This window comes from Heterodontus francisci, chromosome 34 (assembly GCF_036365525.1).
Source record: "Heterodontus francisci isolate sHetFra1 chromosome 34, sHetFra1.hap1, whole genome shotgun sequence".
NCBI classification, from domain to species: domain Eukaryota; kingdom Metazoa; phylum Chordata; class Chondrichthyes; order Heterodontiformes; family Heterodontidae; genus Heterodontus; species Heterodontus francisci.
Window position 1 is genome coordinate 11,814,674 of NC_090404.1, and position 25,540 is coordinate 11,840,213.

General features: G+C 44.3%; 1 long non-coding RNA gene across 6 annotated transcripts in view; it reads left to right on the forward strand.

Annotated features, from left to right (window-relative positions):
- The first annotated feature begins 375 nt into the window (after positions 1 to 375).
- Positions 376 to 25,540, forward strand: part of LOC137349058 (uncharacterized) — a 32,304-nt gene continuing 7,139 nt past the window's right edge. The window contains exons 1-6 of one of the 6 annotated variants that reach the window (XR_010969222.1): positions 376 to 443; positions 1,169 to 1,255; positions 15,234 to 15,349; positions 18,637 to 18,716; positions 24,324 to 24,387; positions 24,662 to 24,790. This is a non-coding gene — a long non-coding RNA (uncharacterized lncRNA). Of the gene's footprint in view, positions 444 to 497; positions 601 to 1,168; positions 1,256 to 14,202; positions 14,448 to 14,484; positions 14,662 to 15,233; positions 15,350 to 16,970; positions 18,717 to 24,323; positions 24,388 to 24,661; positions 24,791 to 25,540 lie in introns of those variants that run through there. The other 5 variants (XR_010969223.1, XR_010969225.1, XR_010969224.1 and 2 more) reach the window with 5 other exon arrangements.

The following is a 25,540-nucleotide window of genomic DNA, read 5'->3' on the forward strand; positions in this document are numbered from 1 at the left end:
GAAGTTCAACAGAACCTCAGTCTTCCAGACTGAACACTGAGCTCAACAATTTCAGATCATTTCTGGTACAATTCAGTGGGATGTGAACAGTAACCCCGGCCCTTACCAGCACCTTCAGGAGATGGTGAGAAAACCCCAGTGTGCGGAGTGGGAATAAAATCAACGTCTGTAAATCCTTCCCTTCCAATAGCCTGCAAAAGGTGTCTTTAAAAAACCTCACAAATTACAGGATAGAAATTCAGAACAGATAATTCTAGTTTCTATGCAACACTTTTTTCCCCTCTTGTTCCCCCGAAGCTGTAAATCCCCGTCCCACACACACTCCCTCCTCCATTCTCATTCCACCAGCCCAGTGCGCAGGCGCAGTGCTGGACTGTATCTGGAGCATGCGCAGTGCCACTTTGATCGGAGCTGTGCGAGTGCTGGAGACGCTTTCATAGCAAGTGAGAGTCGACGGGACGCAGGGGAGGAATGGAGCCGGCGGGTGGGCGGGGAGGGCTTCAGAATCACCCGATGTAGGCCGCAAGCCCCGAAGAAGAACCTCCAGATCCCGCGTTTGCAGCTCCGAGGCTTTTTCCCTGGAACAGGCCCAGGATAACGGTCGCTACCTTTGACCCCCTCTCCCCCCCTCCTTCACTTGCGAAAAAACCATTTAGAAAATTCTTTTCTAACCTTTGCCGGTTCTGTTGAAAGGTCACAGACCTGAAACGTTGACCCTGCTTCTCTGTCCACAGATGCCGCCAGACTTGCTGAGTATTTCCAGCACTTTGTGTTTTAATTAAAATGCTGTAAATGCATGCGCAGCCGCCATCTTGGTTGAGCGGAGCGCATGCGCGGTCTCGACAACGACACATAGTGGGCGGAGCTTCAGGGTCCCAGTGACCAGGAGAGAAAATCATTGAGTCATTGATTTGATTCTCACTCTGCACACAGGGGCTGGAGAACTGAACCCAGTCAGAGTAGAGGGAGGGAGAAAACTGGCAGTGGAGGAAAGAAATGGTGCGATGGGTTTGGATTTCAGCACAGAGAGGAGGGAGAGTGTGTGGGACGGGGATTTACAGCTTTGGGGGAGTAAGAGAGGAAAAAATGTTCCATAGAAGCTAGAATTGTCTGTTCTCAATTTCTATCCTGTACTGACAGTGATGACTTTTGTAAACTCCTTTTACAGGGATTAGGAAGGAAGGATTTGGAGACATTGATTTTATTCTCACTCTGCACACAGTGGGGTTTCCCACCATCTCTCCTGAAGGTGCTGGTAAGTTCTGGGGTTACTATTGACATCCCACTGTATTGGAACTCAAATGATCTAACATAAGAAATAGGTGCTTGAGTAGGCCATTTGGCCCCTCAAGCCTGCCCAGCCATTCAATAAAATCATGGCTGATCTGCCCCAGACCTCAACTCTTCTTTCGTGCCAGGTCCTCATTGCCCTTAACCCCCCAATATTTCAAAAATCTATCTACCTCCTCTTCAAATACTTTGTGATCTAGCCTCCACAACTCTCTAGGGTAGAGAATTCCAGACATTCACTATCCTCAGAAGAAATTGCTTTGCATTTCAGTTTTCAATGAGTGTCCCCTTATTCTGTAACTGTCCCCTAGTTTGAGATTCCCCCACTACTGGAAACTTCTCAACATCTACCCTGTCAAGCCCCCTCAGAATCTTGTACGTTTCAATAAGATCACCTCTTATTGTGCTAAACTCTAATTAATAAAGGCCTAACCTGTTTAGCCGTTCTTGATAAGTCAACCCCTTCATCCCAGGAATCGGCCTAGTGAATCTCTTGTCAACTGCCTCCAATGCCAGTATGTCCTTTCTTAAAAACAATCTGAAATTGTTGAACTCTGTGTTAAGTCCGGAAGACTGAAGTGCCAAATTGAAAGATGAGCTGCTGTTCCTCCAGCTGAAATTGAGACATAGCTAGCACAAAGGAAGATGGTTGTGGTTATTGGATGTCCCAGGACATCACCGCAGGGGTTCCTCAGGGTAGTGTCCTAGGCTCAACCATCTTCAGCTGCTTCATTAATGATCTTCCCTCCATCATAAGGTCAGAAGTGGGGATGTTCACTGATGATTATGCAATGTTCAATTCCATTGGGAACTCCTCTGATACTGAAGCAGCCCATGTCCAGATGCAGCAAGACCTGGACAACATCCAGATTTGGCCTGATACAGGGCAAGTAACATTCATGCAACACAAGTGTAAGACAATGACCATTTCAAACAAGAAAAAGTCTAACCATCTCCCCTTGATGTTCAATGGCATTACCATCACTAAATCCCCCACTATTAACATCATGGGGGTTACCATTGACCAGAAACTGAACTTGACCAGCCACATAAATACTGTGGCAACAAGAGCAGGTCAGAGGCTGGGAATTCTGCGTCAAGTAACTCAGCTCCTAACTCCCCAATGCCTGTCCACCATCGACAAGGCACAAGTCAGGAGTGTGATGGAATACTCTCCACTTGCCTGGATGGGCGCAGCTCCAACAACACTCAAGAAGCTCGACACCATCCAGGATAAAGTAGCCCGCTTGACTGGCACCCCATCCACCACCTTAAACATTCACTCCCTTCACCGTCGCACGGTGGCAGCAGTATGTAACATCTATAAGATGCATTGCAATAACTCACCAAGGCTCATTTCACAGCACCTTTCAAACCCGCAACCTCTAACACCTAAAACGACAAGGGCAGCAGATGAAAGGTCACAGACCTGAAACGTTGACACTGCTTCTCTCTCCACAGATGCGCCTGACCAGCTGACTATTTCCAGCATTTTCTGTTTTTATTGAATGGGAACACCGCCTCTCCTCTCCAGGCCACACACCATCCTGACTTGGAACTATATCGCCGTTCCTTCACTGCCACTGGGTCAAAATCCTGGAACTCCCTTCTTAACAGCACTGTGGGTGTACCTACCCCACATGGGGTGCAGTGGTTCAAGAGGGCAGCTCACCACCACCTTCTCGAGGGCAATCTGGGATGGTTAATAAATGTTAGCCTAGCTGGAGACACCCTCATCCCATGAATGAATAAAATAAAATTAGTTGTGCGCTGATATCTTGGCAGGTTGTAAGGTTGGAGGAGATTATAGAGATAGTAGGGTGAGAGCATGGAGGGATATGAAAGTAAGGGTGATGGGTGAACAGGACATGGTTCGAGTAAGGACACAGGCAGCAGAGCTTTGGACTATCTGAAGTTCACGGAGTGTAGAATGTGGGCGGCCAGCCAGGAGTGTGTCAGAATAGTCAAGCTGAAAGGCAACAAATACATTGATGTAAGTTTCAGAGGCAGCGGCAAAGTCAGATGATGAGGGGTTTGTCTTATGAAGAAAGGGTGAGCAGGTTGGGCCTGTACTCATTGCAGTTTAGACAATTGAGAGGTGATTTAATTGGAATGTATAGGATTCTGAGGGGGATTGACAAGGTAGATGCTGAGAGGATGTTTCCCCTCATGGGGGAATCTAGAAATACAAAACACAGTTTCAGATTAAGGGGTCTCCCATTTAAAGAGGGAAATGAGGAGGAATTTCTTCTCTCAGAGGGTCATTAGTGTTTGGAATTCCCTTACCCAGCAAGCTGTGGAGTCTGGGTCATTGAATATATTCAAGGTTGAGTTGGTCAGATTTAGGTTGACGAGCGTTATGGGGGAGGCAGGCAGGAAAGTGGAGTTAAGACCACAATCACTGGCCTGCTGACACCACCGACTTCACACTGGGCAGAAGTCATTTACCTGCTCTATGTGTGGGAAGGCATTCACTCAGTCATCCAACCTGCTGACACACCAGCGAGTTCACACTGGGGAGAAACCGTTCATCTGCTTCAAGTGTGGGAAGAGTAGGCATTTTTGAAATCTGGCTGTGACCTGTCTGGAGACCAGAGAAAAGACCTCTCTGTAGCCTTTTCACAATCCGAAAGTGAAACTAAACTTCAACAATCAAGTCACATGAGAATCATAAATCTTGACCTGTCTTTCCCCTGCTGAGTTGTTTGGAAACAGGTGACTTGCAGTATGTGTATTTCACTCAGTTCAAACCCACCAAGATTCAGCAATGTCCACAGAAAAATCCTTTTCTCAGTTTTTTTAAAAAACACACAGAATTCTAAGTTTTCAATACCAAAACAAAACTCTTGTGACACCTGTGCCCTTGGCGAAATGAAATGCCATTCTAGAATGTGTTTCACTACAATGTAAAGACAGAAGTTGAAAACTTTTTAAACATTTTCACATACATGCCCCTCATTCATTCTACTGGTAATTAACGCAACTTTACTTTGTACCATTGTTACTCATGTAACCCAACAATGTTAAATTCGTGACAAAGCATCTGCGATAACATTGTTTTTTCCTGAAATATGTACAACCTTCAAGTGATAAGGCTGTAACAATAGACTCCATCTGAATAGTCTGGCGTTTTGCGTTTTAAATTTTTCCACAAAGGTTCTCCCAGTCAGCCAACCGCAACTTTCCAAACATAGTTTCCCAGTTATTTCATGCGTTATTTCTAAGTGTCCCTCTCGACCAGCACCTCAGCAGGGTGAACTGCACAGTTAGGAACATGGGCCACTGTTGGGTTCACTAGGCTCTGAGAAGTTTTTCAAGTATCCATTAACCTGTGAGGTATCACTTGACACTGGAAAACCCCATCCAGTGTGATAAAAGCTGATTCTTCCTTAGCTTGGGGTGTTAAAGGAATTTGCCAGTATCCCTTTAACAAATCTATCTTTGTAAGAAACATGGTACTCCCCCTCTGTCAATACAGTCTTCCAAGCGAGGAATTGGTAGGAGTCTGCCTTTGTTATTGCATTGACTTTTCTGTAGTCTATGCAAAGTTGGTTGACCCATCAGGTTTAGACACTAATACTATTGGTGAACTCCAGCTGCATTGACTAGGTTCAATTAAGCTGTTCTCCAGCATGTATTGGATTTCTGCTTTTACTTGGGCCTGTTTGTCTGGACTTAAGCGGTAAGGATGCTGTTTTATAGGAACTGATCCCCTACATCCACATCATGTATGGCTAAGGTTGTCCATCTGGCTTATCCCTACAGATGCTTTTAAATTCTGTGAGTAGCCTTTTTAGGTCTCGTTGTTCTGCATCTAAGTACAAAAGCATGTTGTCCAATTTTCCTAGCCATTCTGCATTAGCTAACCAGATAGTCGGATGTTCAATTTGTGAATTGTATAGGACTCCTTCTGCCTCATCCTCGCTATCCTTCTCATTCTTATCTGTCCCTATTACCTGACATACCTGTACTGACCTATCTTTCTCTCTGCGATAATATTGCTTTAACATATTGATTTGACACAGCTAATTCTTTTTCTGGGGTGTCAAGTAATTTACCGCTCCAACTTTTTGACCACTTTATACGGACCACTGAATCATGCTTTTAATGGTTCACACTGTAAAGGTAATAATACAAATACTTCATCCCTGGTTGAAAAGTTTGGGTCTTTGCATTCATGAAAAAATGGCCAGACAAGATGGTTTGGGATTCTTTCAGGTGTTTTTGAGCCACATTGCTAACTTTTGTGAGCCTTTCCCGGAACACGGATACATAGTCTAGTACGGAAGATTCATTCCTTTGTTCTAGGAACCTGTCTTTGATGAGTTTTAGAGGACCTCTTAACTCATGTCTGTAAACCAATTCGAAAGGACTAAAACCTGTTGTCTCATTCGGTGAATCTCTAGTGGCAAATAAAAGACAGTCTAGTTGTTTATCCCAATTATGGGAATATTCATGACAGTATGCCCTAATCATTGTTTTGAGAGTTTGATGGTACCTTTCTAAAGCTCCCTGTGTTTGTGGGTGACACACCGAAGATCCTAACTGTTTGATACCCAAATTACCCATGACTTCTTGAAATATCTTCGACATAAAATTAGAGCCCTGATCTGATTGAACTTCAAGTAGTATTCCATATCTCATAATGAATTGGGTTAACTTCTCTCCTACTGCTTTAGCAGTAATTGTCCTCAAGGGAATGGTCTCTGGAAATCGAGTAGCCATACCCATGATAGGGAGTATATATTGAGATCCCGCTTTTGTTTTTGGTAAGGGCCCTATGCAGTTTATCAATAAATTGTTCTTCAATAACTGGTATGGGAATTAGTGGTGCCGGTTTTATGGTAAGTTGCGGTTTTCCCACCATTTGGCACATATGGCATGTCCTACAAAACTGCACCACTTTCTTTGTAAGGCCTGGCCAGTAATAATGTTGACCTATAGGTGATTTGGTCTTTCAAATTCCCATATGCCCTGCTGGAGGAATGTCATGTGCGAACCTTAATAATTCCCGGCAGTATTTAGGTGGTACCCCGACCTGTCGAACAACCGTCCAGTCTTCATCCGCAGGTGTAAGAGACGGTCTCCATTTCCTCATCAGAATCCGTCTTCAACATAATATCTTTCTGGAACTCATTTTGCCTCATCTTCTGTCAGAGCCGACTGCTATTCTATGTAACTCTGGATCAGCTTGTTGTGCTGCAATTATAGAAGATTTGTTAAACATCTCATTTAGATTATCTAAATCCCAAAGGAAAGTTTCAGGTAGTCGGCTATCTGTTTGTGGTGCCAATTTTACCTCCGACAATGGAACTTGTTTAGTCATCGGGTTAATACACATGCAGGAAATATTCCTGGAACTTGTTCCTGTAATTGTTCAGTTTCGTTAACTTCACTTGGTTCCTCTATGACTACAGGAGAAACTGATATTTTTGTTCTGGCCAAATCATTCCCTAGGAGTAGGTCAATTCCCTCTACCGGCAAACTATGGACAACTCCTACGGTTACCATCCCAGACATTAGGTCACAGTCTAGGTGCACTTGATACAAAGGTACGGGTATATACTCCCCACCCCACCAATACCATTAACTAAAAATTTAGCATTCAGTGCACTCTCTGGTGTTATACCTTTCTCCAGCAAGAGAGTTTGGTCGCGCCTGTATCCCTAAGTATAACAATAGGTTTGCCTGCCTCATTTGAGGGATATGGAGTTACTTTTCCTTTCGACAAGAATCCCCTACAACTTTCGGATATCTTATTCTCAACCCGTACACTGACTTTGTTTTTTTAAAAATCTGGTTCTACAGCTGCCGTTAAAACTACAGTCTAGTCTGCTGTACTCTCAGTCAGAGCCCCTTTCTCTGCATTAGCTTTGTGTATCCCAACAAGTCCCATGGGTTTATCTCGCAACTTGCAGCATTCTGAATGAAGATGTCCCACCTTGTGACAATGATAACACTTCAGCTTGTAGACCTCACTTCTACCCTCAGCACCTTCCTTTCTGGCCTGACGAGGGATCCTGGGGCGTTCCCAACTTTTCCTTTTTGTCCACGGCTTCTTGCCTTCCTTTCACTCTCTCACTTTCTATCCTCCTCAGGTTTGTGGGGGTGACAGACAAAGGGTTTTGTTTTATTCACAAGCTCAAAATCTTCAGCGAATTCAGCTGCTTGCCTGGCTTTTGAAACTTGTTGGTTCTCTGCATAAGTTGTCGCTACTGGAGGGATTGAATTTTTAAACTCTTCCAAGAGAATCAATTCTCTAAGGTTCTCATAGATGGCTTCCATCTTCACTGCCCGTATCCAACAGTCAAAATTAATTTGTTTTACGCTCTCAACTTCTATACAAGTCTGTCCAGCTAATCTCAGTAAGTTCTGAAACTTCTGTCGGTAAGCCTCAGGGACTAACTCATACATAGCAAGAATAGCTTTTTTCTGCCATCTCATAATCTACAGAAGCCTCTTCAGAAAGCATGCCATAAACTTCATGCGCTCTGCCCATCAACATGCTTTGCATAAGCAGTGTCCAGCTTTTCTTTGGCCATTTCATTTGTTTGGCTATTTTTTCAAAAGAAATGAAAAATGACTCTACATCCCTTTTCTCAAACTTAGCTTTTCGCTAGGTCCTGGGCTGGATTCAGATTCTTCCTGACCAGAATTTTCCCTGGAGTCAAGACTACCCCTTTGTCTTCGTTCCATCTCTTTTAAAATAAATTCCCTCTCTTACACTTTCTCTCTGAAGTTCAAGTTTTCTTATTGCTATTTATTTTCCTGTTTCCTGTTGAAGCCTAAGTTTTTTCATTTCTTGCTCCTGCTCAGTTTTTTTTCATTTCTAATTGAATTCTAGCCAATTCCACTGCATCCCTCTCTGACTTACTATCTTCTTCCAATTCCAGATTTTGAGTTGTTATATCAATTATCACTGCTTTTTTGGCACCTGATTTCAATTATAACACCACTTTGCCACCAAATCTATCAATTTATACTTGGTTAACATTTTCAAGTCAGTGAGGGACACATTCTCCTTTCCCAGAAACTCTGCTGCAACTGCTAATACCATCCCGATAGTATAGCCTTTACCTGATACAAAAAATTACTCCCCTCACAATTAACGCAAGCGTTGGAAACAATCCCAACAAGAGACCCCCAATTACTATGTTATCACCAAGGTGGGAGTAATGCACTGTTATTTCAGTCCCACTACTCCACAGGTCACAACATATTAGTAAAGTTTCCCACCTACTAGAAAATTAGCCTAATTAAGCACCGTATTTATTCCCCAGAATAAAGCACACCAAACAAGGTTTCTTTAAACAACAACAAATTAACTATTTATTCATAAACCAATTTTAAACGATAATGAGATAAAACTATATGTCCGAACAGATTTTATAACTTCTTATTCTCCGAACCCTCATGCATACACATATATTCAAAATCCAATGGTTAACCAGTTTTAAAATGATGTTTTAAATTAGTGCTGTTTCTTAGGAATAATAAAATAACTGGGTTGTAAGGCCTGGTGGGTTATTTCCAGTTCAGTGAGGGGTCCCAGAGTCGAATAGTCAGACGCCACCCAAAGTCTTCAGGTTAAATTAATGAACGTTCTGTGGTGGGTAGGCTTTCAAGGCAATTTATCTGCAGCAGGCTTCACACAGATCTGCCAGCAAAAGGTTGCAGCAACAGGTCTACTTGGATTTCTAAGTAGCAGTCCAACGGCAGAAACTTTCCTGAGGTTTCAGGATTTTTCAAACACACAAAATGGCAACAGGACTCACTTTTTGAGGCAGAGAGTTTTCAGAGACTGGAAATAACAGGAATCTTTCCACCCTTAACAATGCAAATCTTCCTGTCAGCAAAGAATCCTTTCTCTTCCTGGGCCTTTTCTCTCTCCAGGAGTCTCCCCTCTCTTCGGGCAGGACAAAACCAAATGTAAGATTCCTTTTTTTACACAAAAGAGACAAGCATTCCACTCATGGAGAGTTCTTTTTCTGGTCTGCAAACCCCAGGTTTTTAGTAGCAACTGGTCTTCTACTTTCCTTCAGAGAGAGGTCTCTTTCTCTGGTTTCCAAAAACAGGTTCCAGCCAAGACTGTTTTTCTCTTTCAAAAGAGAAACTATAAACTCCCCAGCGGCCAGTCATGTGACAGTCATTTCTCTCTGCTGAGTGGCTTGGAAAAACAATTTCCCCACCCAGTTTAGCATTCACTGTTCACAGAGAAATCTTTTTTCTCAGTCTTAAAGGCACACTGACAACTTTTGTGACAATCTGGAGAGCAAATGTCTGTTGCATAATTGTCCTAGCAGTTAACAGGCTCCTGCGAACTCCTCCATCCACTATTTTAATGCAGACTTCAATTATTTTAAACTGGTCTATTTTAAAAACTCTGAAAATGGTTGACTCAGGACTGTCACACAAAAATGTTAAGTCTTCGTAGAATAATTCCTACAGTCATTTTCAGACTGGAAACTTAAACCTGCCAATTTATGGCAGCTGGTGGAATTTAAATACAATTAATTAATAAAAATCTGGAATCGAAAACTAGTCGCAGTAATGGTGCTATGAAATTAACTTTGATCGTCATAAACACCCATCTGGTTCACTAATGTCCTTCAGGGAAGAAAATCTGCTGTCCTTACCGGGTCTGGCCTACATGTGAACCCAGACCCACAGCAATGTGGCTGACTCTTAACTGCCCTCTGAAATGGTCTAACAAACCAATCAGTTGTCAAGGGCAATTGGGGATAGGCAACAAAAGCTGCCTTGCCAGTGATGCCCACATCCCATGAAAGAATTTTAAAAAAAAACTCTGTTATTCCTGCTGTTAATCCATGGCTGAGTCATGTCTAAAAGACTGTTTCCAGTCGGCGTCCCTCAGGTCTCAGTAGTAAGGCACTTACTAGAGATCAATGATTTAGACTTAAGTGTACGGGACCATGATTAAGACGTTTGCAGATGATACAAAAATTGGTCATGTGGTTGACAGTGAGGAAGAAAGCTGTAGACTCCAGGGAGATAGCAATGGACTGGTCAGGTGGGCAGAAAAGAGGCAAATGGAATTCAACCCAGAGAAGCATGAGGTAATGCATTTGGGGGGGGGGGGGGGGGGCAGAAAAGGCAAGGGAATGGTAGAATCTTGAAAGGTGTAGAGGAACAGAGGGACCTTGGAATGCATGTTTACAGATACCTGAACTTAGCAGGACCGGTAGATAAGGTAGTCAAGAAGTAACAGAGGTTACTTTCCTTTATTAGTCGAGTCCTAAAGTATAACAGCAAGGAGATTATGCTGGAACAGTATAAAACACTAGTTAGACCCTCCCCACAGCTAGAGAACTGTACAGATCTAGTCACTGCATTAATCATAGAGTAAGACTAGATCAATTAATTAGCATAAAACTAAAGCCAATTTGATACTTTATCATATAATTACAGTCAGTGTTCAATTAGTCAATCAGATCCAGGGGATAAAGCTAAATAACAAGGGATAGTGACAATAAAGGGTTCTGTAGTCACATGTGAACTCGCTGGTGTCTCTGCAGTTTCTCTGAATTGGCAAATCCCTTCCCACACACGGAGCAGGTGAACGGCCTCACCCACTGTGAACTCGCTGATGTGTCAACAGTTTGCTTTTACTTTTAAATCTCTTCTGAGTCAAAACATTTAAAAGGTCTCTTATCAGTGTGAACAAGTTGGTGACCCAGGAGGTGGGATGACCAAGTGAAGCCCTTCTCACATTTAGTGCTGGTAAATGGCCTCTCCCCAGTGTGAATTTGTTTGTGTCTCAGAAGGTGGGACAACCGAGTGAATCTCTTCCCACACACGGAGAAGGTGAATGACCTCTTCCTAGTGTGAGTGCATTAGTGTTTCAGCAGATCATTTTTACTTTTAAATCTCTTCTCATATTCAGAACATTCAAAAGTTCTCTTATCTTTGTGAACAAGTTGGTGTGTCCGCAGGGTGGATGGATTAGGGAATCCCTTCCCACAGATGGAGCAGGTGAATGGCCTGTCCCTTGTGTGAACTTGCTGTTGTCTCAGAAGCTCAGATGAATCCCTGTATTCCTTCCCACACTCAGAGCAGGTAAATGGCCTCTCCCCAGTGTGACTGCTTTGATGAATTTCCAGCTTCAATGCGGAACTGAATCCCTTCCCAGTCCCCACATTTCCATAGTTTCTCCATGTGCAGGTGTCCTTGTGTCTCTCCAGATTCAACAATCAGTTGAAGCCTCGACCACACATAGTATGTTTTCTCCCCACTGTGAATGGTGCGATTTTTTTTTCAGGCTGAGTAACTAGTTAAAGCTCTTTCCACAGTCAGTGCACTGGAACACTCTCAGTTGGGTGTGTGTGTCTCGGTGCTTTTCCAGTCACACTGATGTTTGAAATCTTTTCCCATAAACAGAACAGACAAACATTTCTCCTTCCACATTCAGAGGCGAATGGTATTCAGGTTCTGATGAATCGAGTGACTCTGCCAGATCTTGTCAAGATGTTTGGTTTGTTTCTTGTCTGCAAATCCTCTTTTAATTCCCTGTAAAAGATTATATTTAGAATGACATAGAATACACAGTACACAAACATGCCATTCAGTTCAACTAGTCTGTGCTGGTTCTTATACACCTCATGAAGGGTCTGAATGTATGGTTGCTACATTTGCTGACGAAACAAAGATAGGTAGGAAAGTAAGTTGTGAAGAGGACAAAAGGAGCCTGCAAAGGGATTCTTCTTCTTCAGCCTCCTTGTCTCGAGAGACAATGGGTAAGCGCCTGGAGGTGGTCAGTGGTTTGTGAAGCAGTGCCTGGAGTGGCTATAAAGGCCAATTCTAGAGTGACAGACTTTTCCACAGGTGCTGCAGATAAAATTGGTTGTCGGGGCTGTTACACAGTTGGCTCTCCTCTTGCACTTCTGTCTTTTTTCCTGCCAACTGCTAAGTCTCTTCGACTCGTCACACTTTAGCACCGCCTTTATGGCTATCTGCCAGCTCTGGCGATCGCTAGCAACTGACTCCCACGACTTGTGATCAATGTCACAGGACTTCATGTCGCGTTTGCAGACATCTTTAAAGCGGAGATATGGACGGCCGGTTTGGTCTGATACCAGTGGCGAGCTCGCTGTACAATGTGTCCTTGGGGATCCTGCCATCTTCCATGTGGCTCACATGGCCAAGCCATCTCAAGCGCTGCTGACTCAGTAGTGTGTATAAGCTGGGGATGTTGGCCGCCTCGAGAACTTCTGTGTTGGAGATACGGTCCTGCCACCAGATGCCAAGAATTCTCCAGAGGCAGTGAAGATGGAATGAATTAAGACGTCGCTTTTGGCTGACATACGTTGTCCAGGCCTCGCTGCCGTAGAGCAAGGTACTGAGGACACAGGCTTGATACACTTGGACTTTTGTGTTCCGTGTCAGTGCACCATTTTCCCACACTCTCTTGGCCAGTCTGCACATAGCAGTGGAAGCCTTTCCCATGCGCTTGTTGATTTCTGCATCAAGAGACAGGTTACTGGTGATAGTTGAGCCTAGGTAGGTGAACTCTTGAACCACTTCCAGTGCGTGGTCGCCAATATTGATGGATGGAGCATTTCTGACGTCCTGTCCCATGATGTTCGTTTTCTTGAGGCTGATAGTTCGGCCAAATTTGCTGCAGGCAGCCGCAATCCTGTCGATGAGTCTCTGCAGACACTCTTCAGTGTGAGATGTTAATGCAGCATCGTCAGCAAAGAGGAGTTCCCTGATGAGGACTTTCCGTACTTTGGTCTTCGCTTTTTGACAGGCAAGGTTGAACAACCTGCCCCCTGATCTTGTGTGGAGGAAAATTCCTTCTTCTGAATACTTGAACGCATGTGAGAGCAGCAAGGAGAAGATCCCAAACAGTGTAGGTGCGAGAACACAGCCCTGTTTCACGTCACTCAGGATGGGAAAGGGGTCTGATGAGGTGCCGCTATGCTGAATTGTGCCTTTCATATTGTCATGGAATGAGGTGATGATACTTAGTAGCTTTGGTGGACATCCAATCTTTTCTAGTAGTCTGAAGAGACCACGTCTGCTGACGAGGTCAAAGGCTTTGGTGAGATCAATGAAAGCAATGTAGAGGGGCATCTGTTGTTCATGGCATTTCTCCTGTAGCTGGTAAAGGGAGAACAGCATGTCAATGGTGGATCTCTCTGCTCGAAAGCATAAGGAGCCTGCAAAGGGATTATAGATAGGTTAAGTGAGTTGGCAAAAATTTGGAGTATAAATGTCGGAAAATGTGAACTTTGGCAGGAAGAATAGTAAAGCAGCATTTTATTTAAATGGAGAGAGATTGCAGAACTCTGAGGTACAGAGGGATCTGGGTGTCCTAATACATTAATACCAACCTTTTGTGATTTTTAAAAATTCATTCCTGGGATGTGGGTGTCGCTGGCTAAGCCAGTATTTGTTGCCCATCCCTAATTGCCCTTGAGAAGCTCACCACCACGGCCGTTAACCTGCAGCGTGTGGCCTCAGGCCAACCCCTGGTGTTTATGAAGCTTCCCAGCCCACTCACGGCCCCAATTCCTTCCCCCGCGCCCATAATCTCGCCAGCACGCCGATTAAAATGACACTGCGCATGCCCCAAATACAGTCGAGCACTGCGCCTGCGCGCTGAACTCATATTGTGACGAGGGCATATTCACCTCCGCGCGGAATGGTGGGTAATATCCCTGCCATTAAGGATCCTCTGGCAGGCTCAGCGATATCGGCCATTTAAGTAATTGCAGATAAAAGGATCCAAGTGAACAAACATTAAAATATACATGCATAATATTGTGCCCAAGAAGAACGGCAAATAAGGTCCATCCCATCTTGCAAAAGATAAATTGTTTTTTTCACAAAACAAGGAAGTTAAATATTTTATCGAGTGCGGCGTCCATCTTTCTGCAGGACAGTGACAGTTCATTTCGCTTGGCTGACTGGCGTTGGAGGAATTTTGCCCCTAACAAAGATGGCGACGATGACGTTCGCTGTTTAAGCCCCCCCCCAACGCAGCTAATGCGCGTGCGCCAACAGTAATTGTCGAGGATTTTTTGGCATCCAGAAGTTTGAACGGGAAATGGTTAACGGTCGCCGGTGTTGCCATAGCTGCAGGGTTGGGGCTTGGTAACGGCGCGCGCCGGCACAGGTGGGTCATCGAGCTCGAGGTGAGCGGCCAGGACGCGGAGAAAGCCTGGGGCTCGAGTGGGAGGTGGCAGCCGCCGGGTTGGCCTCTCTCCTGGGGAGGATACCGCTCTGACTGGGGCCACCCAAAACACTGAAACACGGGGATTTTAATGTCACAGCCTTTGAGGGGGAGGCAATGGGTGCGAGAAAACCTGGTTGATAATTACTGAGCTTGGATGGGTTTTGGTGTCTCCAGTGAGTGGGCTTCAGATTTCAAACCAGTCCCTTTGAGGAAAGGACTGGCTGCAAGTTTTTACTAATTCATTCTTGGGATGTGGGCATCGCTGGTAAAGCTGGTATTTATTACCCTGTCCCTAGTCACCCCTTGAGAAGGTGCTGGTGGTGGGCGACCGCCTCCTCGAACCAGTTTCATACGACTGAGTGGCTCGTTCAGCCACTTCAGGGGCAGTTAATAGTCAACCATGTTAGTGTAAGACTTCAGTCACATATACAGGCCCAGACCGGGTAAGGACAGCATGTTTCCATCCCTCGAGGGGCATTAATTAACCAATTTTACACCAATTGTGAAAAAGCGGACGATCTGGTCCTTTTATCCCTTTGTTGTTTGTGGGATCTTGCTGTGCACAGCTTGGGCTGCCCACGTTAACCTACATTACAAGAGTGGGTACACATTTTCAAGGTGCTTAATTGGCTGTAAAGCGCTTTGGAACACCGAGGTCAGGAAAGGCGCTGTATAAATGAATGTTCTTAGGCAATCCAGCAGCTTCATGGTCACTTCTACTGACAACCAGCTTTTTTATTTCCAGATTTTGAGTTCCAATTCTCAAACTGCCATGGCAGGATTCGAACTCACGGCCTCTGGATTAATGTAACAGAACCACGACTGAGTGCTGTGTGACAGAGTGTTTAATTTGGGAATTTGGTAAGTGTGGGAACTTCAGGGGTTGATCGCTTTCGAAAATCTAGTCAAGTTTGCATTGAGCATTTAACTTAACTTTAACATTAAATTGTAGTTTCTTCCAGTCTCAATCAATGCTAAATGAGTTACCTGCTAGTGTCAGCTGCACAATTCGTTACTTAGGTAGTTAGTTAGAACTGGTTCCCCATAAGACCATAGAAAAATTACGGCACCGAAGGAGGCCATTCAGCCTATCATGTCCTTGCCAGCCGAAAAAACTAGCCGCCCAATCTAATCCCACTTTCCAGCACCTGGTCCATAGCCTTGCTGATTACAGCACTTCAGGTGCTTGTCCAGGTACCTTTTAAAAGAATTGAGAGTTTCTGCCTCCACCACTGTTCCTGGCAGTGAATTCCAGACACCCACCACCCTCTGGGTGAAAAAAGACTTTCCTCATTTCCCCTGTAATCATTCTGCCAATCACCTTAAATATGTGCTTCCTGGTAATTGACCTCTCCACTAGGGGAAACAGGTCCTTCCTGTCTACTCTGTCTAGGCCCCTCATAATTTTGTACACCTCTATTAAGTCACTTCTCAGCCTCCTCTGTTCGAAGGAAAACAACCCTAGCCTATCCAATCTTTCCTCATAGCTGCAACTTTTGACCCTTGGCAACATTCTTGTAAATCTTCTCTGTATTCTCTCCAGAACAATTATATCCTTCCTGTAATGTGGTGACCAGAACTGTATGCAATACTCCAGCTGTGGCCTAACCAGTGTTTTGCACAATTCCAGCATTACATCAAAATAAAAGCAAAATACTGCAGATGCTGGAAATCTGAAATAAAAACAAAGTGCTGGAAAATCTCAGCAGATCTGGCAGCATCTGTGGAGAGAGAAGCAGAGTTAACGTTTCAGGTCAGTGACCTTTCTTCAGAATTGAATTCTTTCTGAATTGAAGAAGGGTCACTGACCTGAAAGGTTAACTCTGCTTCTCTCTCCACAGATGCTGCCACACCTGAGTTTTACCAGGACTTTCTGTTTTTATTCCAGCATTACATCCCTGCTTTTGAATTCAATACAAAGAACAGGACAGCACAGGAACAGGCCATTCGGCCCTCCAAGCCTGCGCTGATCTTGATGCCTTCCTAAACTAAATCCTTCTGCACTTCTGGGGACCGTATCCCTCTATTCCCATCCTATTCATGTATTTGTCAAGATGCCTCTTAAACGTTGCTATCGTACCTGCTTCCACCACCTCCCCCGGCAGCAAGTTCCAGGCACTCACCACCCTCTGTATAAAGAACTTGCCTCGCACATCCCCTCTAAACTTTGCCGCTCTCACCTTAAACCTATGTCCCCTAGTAACTGACTGTTCCACCCTGGGAAAAAGCTTCTGACTATCCACTCTGTCCATGCCGCTCATAACTTTGTAAACCTCTATCATGTCGCCCCTCCACCTCCATCGTTCCAGTGAAAACAATCCGTGTTTATCCAACCTCTCCTCATAGCTAATGCCCTCCAGACCAGGCAACATCCTGGTAAACCGAAGAAGGGTCACTGACCCGAAACGTTAACTCTGCTTCTCTTTCCACAGATGCTGCCAGACCTGCTGAGTGATTCCAGCATTTCTTGTTTTTGTTTCAGATTTCCAGCATCCGCAGTATTTTGCTTTTATCCTGGTAAACCTCTTCTGTACCCTCTCCAAAGCCTCCACGTCCTTCTGGTAGTGTGGCGACCAGAATTGCACGCAATATTCTAAGTGTGGCCTAACTAAGGTTCTGTACAGCTGCAGCATGACTTGCCAATTTTTATACTCTATGCTCCGACCGATGAAGGCAAGCATGCCGTATGCCTTCTTGACTACCTTATCCACCTGCATTGCCACTTTCAGTGACCTGTGGACCTGTACGCCCTGATCTCTCTGCCTGTCAATACTCCTAAGGGTTCTGCCATTTACTGTATCCTTCCCACCTGCATTAGACCTTCCAAAATGCATGACCTCACATTTGTCCGGATTAAACTCCATCTGCCATTTCTCCGCCCAACTCTCCAACCGATCTATATCCTGCTGTATCCTCTGACAATCCTCATCACTATCCGCAACTCCACCAACCTTTGTGTCGTCCGCAAACTTACTAATCAGACTAATACTTACAAATTTACTAATCCCTCGGCCAATAAAGGAAAGCATTCCAAATACCGCCTTCACCACTCTATCTACCTGTCCCGCCACCTTCAGAGACCTGGGGACGTGCACTTCAAGGTCTCTCACTTCTTCTGCCCCTCTCAATATTTTCCAGTTTATTGTTTATTCCCTTGCTTTATTTGCCCTTTCCAAATGCATTACCTCACACTTACCTGGATTGAATTCCATTTGCCACTTTTCCGCCCACTCAACCAAACCATTGATATCTTTCTGGAGTCTACGGCTATCCTCTTTATTATCAACTACACTTTTTTTTTGTGTCATCAGCAAATGTCCCACTCATGCCTCCCCCATTTAAGTCCAAATCGTTAATATAAACCACAAACAGCAAGGGACCCAACACTGAGCCCTGTGGAACGCCACTGGAAACCACTTTCCATTCACAAAAACATTCGTCGACTACTACCCTTTGTTTCCTGTCCCTGAGCCAATTCTGGATCCAACCTGCCACATTCCCCTGTATCCCATGGGCTTTCATTTCACTGACCAGTCTGCCATGTGGGACCTTGTCAAATGCCTTACTAAAATCCATGTAGGCCACATCCACTGCATTTCTCTCATCAATCCTTCTTGTTACTTCCTCAAAAAACTCAATTAAGTTAGTAAGACATGACCTTCCCTTAACAAATCCATGCTGACTATCCCTGATTAATCCGTGCCTTTCCAAGTGGCAGTTTATCCTGTCCCTCAGAATAGATTCTAACAATTTACCCACCACCGAGGTCAGATTGACTGGCCTGTAATTATTTGGCCTATCCCTCCTACCATTTTTAAACAATGGTGCAACATTCGCAGACTTCCAATTGTCTGGCACCTCTACTGTATCTAGTGAGGATTTGAAGATGATCCTCAGCTCAGCTGCTATTTCTTCCCTGGCTTCCTTTAACAACCTGGGATGCGATCCATCCGGCTCTGGTGACTTATCCACTTATCCCCAGTCAGCAGGACCTGACTCAGCTCTGTGGAATTCTACTTAGTATGAATGCAGGAGGTTTTGCACAAAGTAAGCAGCTCGATTGCGAGACGGAGAGCAGAACCCAGGAATTTGCTAAGTATGGGAATTTGGTGCAGTGAGGAAGAAACTGCTGTTCTGGTCTTTTACAGTACAAGCAGTGATCCAAGAGCTGGAGCCGGAGACTGTGAAACCTGAGAGCTGAACACCAGAGGCATCAATTACGGAGCAGGTAGGTGATTGGTTTTCAAAGTTTTTACCTTTCTAAACTGGATCAGTAGTTTAAACTGGTACTGGGAGTTATGAGTATTGTATTAAATTTGTAAGTTAACCAAGTAAGCTAAATATAACTTAAAATTATCAGCTTGAGGGACTTTGGCTCAGAGTTGATGAGCTGGAGTCTGAGATTCAGACACTGCGATGCATCAGGGAGGGGAAAGTTACCTGAACATTTTGTTCCAGGAGGCAGTCACACCCCTTAAACCGAGGCGCTTCAGATTTGGTCTGTGGTTAGGGACAGGAGAGTGTGACTGCAAATGAGGCAGGTATGGGGATCCAGAAGGTGGCAATGGAGAAGCCTCAGCCTTGCACTTGTCCAACAGGTTTGAGGTTCTTGCAGTTTGTGTGGTCGAGAGTGTGGGAATGAGCAAAGTGACCACAGTACTGTGGTGCAGGTGGCCATTCAAGTGGGGGGACTAAAATGGAATGTGGTAGTAGGGGACAGTATAGTTATGGGGTAGATATAGTTCTCTGCAGCCAAGAGTGAAAGTCCCAAAGACTGCTTTGCTTGCCAGGTTCAAGGACATCTCTTTGAGGCTGGAGAGGAACTTGGAGTGTGAGGGGAAGGATCCATTGTCGTGGTCCATGTGGGTACCAACGACATAGGTAGGACTAAGAAAGAGGTTCTGCTGAGGGAGTATCAGTACAAAGAACAGTACAGCACAGGAACAGGCCATTCGGCCCTCCAAGGCTGCGCTGATCTTAATGCCTGCCTAAACTAAAACCTTCTGCACTTCCGGGGTCTGTATCCCTCTATTCCCATCCTATTCATGTATTTGTCAAGATGCCTCTTAAACGTCATTATCATATCTGTTTCCACCACCTCCCCCGGCAACAAGTTCCAGGCACTCACCACCCTCTGTGTAAAGAACTTGCCTCGCACATCCCCTCTAAACTTTGCCCCTCTCACCTTAAACCTATGTCCCCTAGTAACTGACTCTTCCACCCTGGGAAAAAGCTTCTGACTATCCACTCTGTCCATGCCGCTTATAACTTTGTAAACCTCTATCATGTCGCCCCTCCACCTCCGTCGTTCCAGTGAAAACAATCCGAGTTTATCCAACCTCTCCTCATAGCTAATGCACTCCAGACCAGGCAACGTCCTGGTAAACCTCTTCTGTACCCTCTCCAAAGCCTCCACGTCCTTCTGGTAGTGTGGCGACCAGAATTGCACGCAATATTCTAAGTGAGGCCTAACTGAAGTTCTGTACAGCTGCAGCATGACTTGCCTATTTTTATACTCTATGCCCCGACCGATGAAGGCAAGCATGTTGTATGCCTTCTTGACTACCTTATACACCTGCGTTGCCACTTTCAGTGACCTGTGGACCTGTACACCCAGATCTCTCTGCCTGTCAATACTCCTAAGGGTTCTGCTATTTACTGTATACTTCCCACCTGCATTAGACCTTCCAAAATGCTTAACTTCACATTTGTCCGAATTAAACTCCATCTGCCATTTCTCCGCCCAACTCTCCAACTGATCTATATCCTGCTGTATCCTCTGACAATCCTCATCACTGTCCGCAACTCCACCAACCTTTGTGTCATCCGCAAACTTACTAATCAGACCAGCTACATTTTCCTCCAAATTATTTATATATACTACAAAGAGCAAAGGTCCCAGCACTGATCCCTGCGGAACACCACTAGTCACGTCCCTCCATTCAGAAAAGCACCCTTCCACTTCTACCCTCTGTTTTCTATGACCGAGCCAGTTCTGTATCCATCTTGCCAGCTTCCCTCTGATCCCATGTGACTTCACCTTTTGTATCAGTCTGCCATGAGAGACCTTGTCAAAGGCTTTACTGAAGTCCATATAGATAACATCCACTGCCCTTCCTTCATCAATCATCTTTGCCACTTCCTCAAAAAACTCAATCAAATTAGTGAGACACGACCTCCCCTTCACAAAACCATGCTGCCTCTTGCTAAGGGGCTAAGTCGCTAGGGGCTAAATTAAAAAGCAGAACCACAAAGGTGGTAATCTCTGGATTACAAGGTGAGCTATGAGCAAATTGCCTTTGGGTAAATAAGATCAGAGAATTGAATGTGTGGCTCAATGATTGGTGTGTGAGAAATGGGTTTCAATTCATGGGGCACTGGCACGAGTACTGGGGAAAGAGGGAGCTGTATCATTGGGACGGTCATCAACTGAACTGTGCTGGGTCAAGTGTCCTGGCGAATCATATAACTAGGGCGTAGAGAGGGCTTTAAACTAAATAATGGTGGGGGGATGGGTGAGGTTTCAGGTGATGGGTAATTTGGAAAGTTAACAAAAGAAGACAATGCAATAGTTCAGGGTAGTAATATGAGTAATGATAATTGGAGTGTGGCAGGAAGGGACAGAGCACACAAACAAAAGGAGTGCACCAGCAAATAAAGTCACAATAGGTAAAAATGGTAAAAAGACAAAATTAAAGGCTCTTTATATGAATGCATGCAGCATTTGTAACAAGATGAATGAATTGATAGCACAAATAAAAATAAATGGGTATGATGTAATAGCCATTTCAGAAACATGGTTGGAAGGTGACCAAGGCTGGGAGCTAAATATTCAGGAGTATTTGACATTTCAATAGGATAGGAAGAAAGGAAAAGGAGGTGGAGTAGCTATGTTAATCAAGGATGAGATCAGTACAGTAGTGAAAAATGATCTTGACTCAGAAGATCAAGATGTAGAATCAGTTTGGGTGGAGATAAGTAATAGCAAAGTAAAGAAGTCACTGGTGGGAGTAGTTTATTGGCTCCCTAACAGTAGCTACACTGTAGGACAGAATATAAATCAAGAAATAATGGGGACTTGTAGGAAAGGTACTGCAATAATTGTTGGTGATTTTAATCTTCATATAGATTGGACTAATCAAATTGGCAAAGGTGGCCTGGAGGATCAGTTCATAGTGTTTTTGGGACAGTTTGTTAGAACAATCTGTTCTGGAACCAACCCGGGACCAGGCTGTTTTAGACCTGGTAATGTATAATGAGACAATATTAATAAATGACCTCATAGTAAAGGACCTTCTGGGCAAGAGAGGTTGAGTAGATTAGGATTATTTTCATTAGAAAGACGGAGGTTGAGGGGGGACCTGATTGAGGTGTACAAAATCATGAGAGGTATAGACAGGGTGGATAGCAAGAGGCTTTTTCCCAGAGTGGGGGATTCAATTACTAGAGGATACGAGTTCAAAGTGAAAGGGGAAAAGTTTAGGGGGGATATGCGTGGAAAGTTCTTTACGCAGAGGGTGGTGGGTGCCTGGAACGCATTGCCAGCGGAGGTGGTAGATGTGGGCACGATGGCGTCTTTTAAGATGTATCTAGACAGATACATGAATGGGCAGGAAGAAAAGAGATACAGAACCTTAGAAAATAGGCGACATGTTTAGATAGAGGATCTGGATCGGCGCAGGCTTGGAGGGCCGAAGGGCCTGTTCCTGTGCTGTAATTTTCTTTGTTCTTTGTTCTATAACATGATTGAATTTCAAATTCAGTTTGAGGGTGAGAAGTTGGGGTCTGAAACTAATGTCGTAAACTTAAAGGCAATTACAAGGATATGAAGACAGTTGGCTAAAGTGGACGAGGAAAATAAGTTAATAGGTAAGAGTTAATAAGTTAAGAAATAAGTTAAAAGGAAGCACTGGCTGACATTGAAGGAGATGGTTCATAACTGTCAACAAGACATATTCCATTGAGAAAGAAAGACTATGAGAAGGATGCACCAAAGTTAAGGATGGTATCAAATTAAAAGAAAAGGCATACAAGCTGCAAAGATTAGTGGCAGGCCAGAAGATTGGGAACATTTCCGAAACCAGCAGAGGATGACTACAAAAAAAATGAGAATAGAGTATGAGAGTAAACTAGCAAGAAATAATAAAAAGAGACAGTAAAAGCTATTACAAATATATAAAAAGGAAGAGAGTAGCTAAAATACGTGTTGCTCCCTTAGAGGATGAGACTGGGAAATTAATAATGAGAAACAAGGAAATGACAGACTTTGCACAAGTATTTTGTTTGTTTCTTCATAGTGGAAGACACAGAAAGCATCACAAGAATAGCAGAAAAACAAGAGGCAAAAGCAAGGGAGGAACTTAAAACACTCTCTATCACTAGAGAAAAAGTACTAGGAAAACTAACGGGACTAAAGGCTGAGAAGTCCCTGGACCTGATGGCTTGCATCCTCGTGTCTTAACAGAAGTGGCTGCAGAGATAGTGGATGTATTGGTTTTAATCTTCCAAAATTCCCTAGATTCTGGAAAGGTCCCAAACAGCAAATGAACACCTCTATTCAAGAATAGAGGCAACAGAAATCAGGAAGCTATAGGCCAGTTCACCTGACATCTTGTCATTGGGAAAACGCTGGAATCCATCATTAAGGAAGTAGTAGCAGGATGTTTAGAAAATCATAATCCAATCAGGCAGAGTCAACATGGTTTTATGAAAGAGAAACCATGTTTGACACATTTATTAGATTTCTTTGAAGATGTAACAAGAAGGGTGGATGAAGTGGAACGATTAGATGTGCATTTACAGCTGGAACTTACTCACACTGCAGGAACCCAGTGCGCAGGCGCATTGCTTGACTGTCTCTGGAGCATGGGCAGTGTCACTGATCAGTGCTGAACAAGTGCTGGAGACGCTTTTGCAGCGGGTGAGCGTCGGCGGGGCGCAGGGGAGGAATGGAGAGGGCGGGTGGGCGGGGAGGCTTCAGAAACACCTGGTGTAGGCCGCAAGCCCCGAATAAGACCCTCCAGGTGCTGCGTTTGCAGCTCTGGGCCTTTTTCCCGGGAACAGGCCCAGGTAAACGATCGCTATCTTGGTTGGGCGGGGAGCAGAGCGCATGCGTGGCCATCTTAGTGATGGCACAGCGAGTGGGCGGGGTTTTAGGGTTCCAGTGACCAGCAGAGAAAATCAGTGATAATAAAAACAAGAAATGCTGGAACCACTCAGCAGGTCTGGCAGCATCTGTGAAAAGAGAAGCCGAGTTAACGTTTCGGGTCAGTGACCCTCCTTCGGAAGTTGAAAACAGTGGAATAGTTTCAGAGGTGATTATTTTTAAACATATATCTACAATTTAGAACTTTTAGTGCTTTGCTGTGTTATCTAAGAGAGGTTCCATGGCTTTGGGGCTGGTGTGCTCCTTTGCTGTGGATCTGAATCCATGTACATCCATTGTTATGCTTCACCTCTGCTCTCCCCGATCGCCCCTCTGCCATTGTCTCACTTCCTCTCCCTCTAATAATGGCTGCATTTTAGACATGTTTGATATTTTACTGTTACTTTCCCTGACCATGCGCTGCTGGATTATCAGCTTTATCTTATGGTATCTTTCATGGTCAGGAATGGTTTTGCCTGCACTATAGTCAATTTCTTTTCCACTTCTGAGCTTATATTGACCATCAAATTCGGCACTATTTTTATTTCCTGTAATTCATTCTGCGCACTCTGAAACGTTAAGTCTTTCTCTCTCTACAGATGCTGTCTGAGCTGCTGAGTAACTCCAGCACTTTCTCTCTTTATTTCAGATTTCCGGCATCCACAATATTTTTCTTTTGTTTTATTGCAGGCGCTGCTAATAGAACCAAGTCTAGTAATACAGGCGAGCCAGTTGAGAGCTGGTTTATATAAAGGTGGGTGTTGAATGTAGGTGTTTTTTTGTTGCATCTGTTTGAGCTGGAATGGAGATGGCAGAGAAGCTACTGGGTTTAATTCCATGTACTTGAGTCCAGTCCGGCCCAATAGTTTACAATGTGGGACAGTTCAAGGGTGGTCGATTCTGGGGGAGATTAGGTTGCGAAGGAGACATTGTCCGTACACCATAAAGGAGTATTGATATAGGAACAAATATTTCTGTAGAGGCTTTTAATCCATTTTACATACAGATATTTTTTACTTCATTCTCAGGATGTAGGCGTCCCTAGCAAGACCGACCTACATTGTGAATCGCCAGTTGTCCATTGAAAAGGTGATGTTGGGCCGCTTTCTTGACCCATTGCAGTCCGTGTGGTGAAGGTGCTCCCACAATGCTGTTAGGTAAGGAGTTACAGGACTTTTACCCAGTGACGATGAAGGAATAGCGATAAAGGTTCAAATCAACACCAGCTTGTATTTATATAGCACCTTTAATGTCATAAAACATTCCAAGACATTTCACAGAAGCGTTATAGAACAAAATTTGACACAAAGCCACAGAATGAGCGATTAGGGTAGATGACCAAAAGCTTAGTTAAAGGGGTAGTTCTAAAGTAGCATCTTAAAGGAGTAGAGAGAGGTAGAAAGGCGCTGAGGTTTGGGGAGGGAAGCAGCAGAGGCAGTTTTATATTGGTTTCATGTATTTTCCTGGCCTTTGTACACAACGTCACTAATTATAAAGTACAGGTTCCCATATACTTTATTAACTGCTTCGTTAACCTGCCCTTCCACCGTCAAAGATTTGTGCACAAACAGCCCGGCCATATACAGTATGTTGAGAGGGGAGGTGAAGAAGAAAATAAGACTGGTAAAGAGAGAATATGAAAATAGAATGTCAGTCGACATAAAAGGGAACCTAAAAATCTTCAACCAGCATGTAAATAGTCAGTAGGTAGTAAGAGGAGGAGTAGGGGCCATTTGGGACAGAGAGGGTAATATATAGGAACAGGAGTAGGCCATTCAGCCCATCGAGCCTGCCTTGCCATTCAATAAGATCACGGCTGATCCACTTCAATGCCTTTTTCCCATATGATCCTCATATCCCTTTATTTTAGATTTAGATTTAGAGATACAGCACTGAAACAGGCCCTT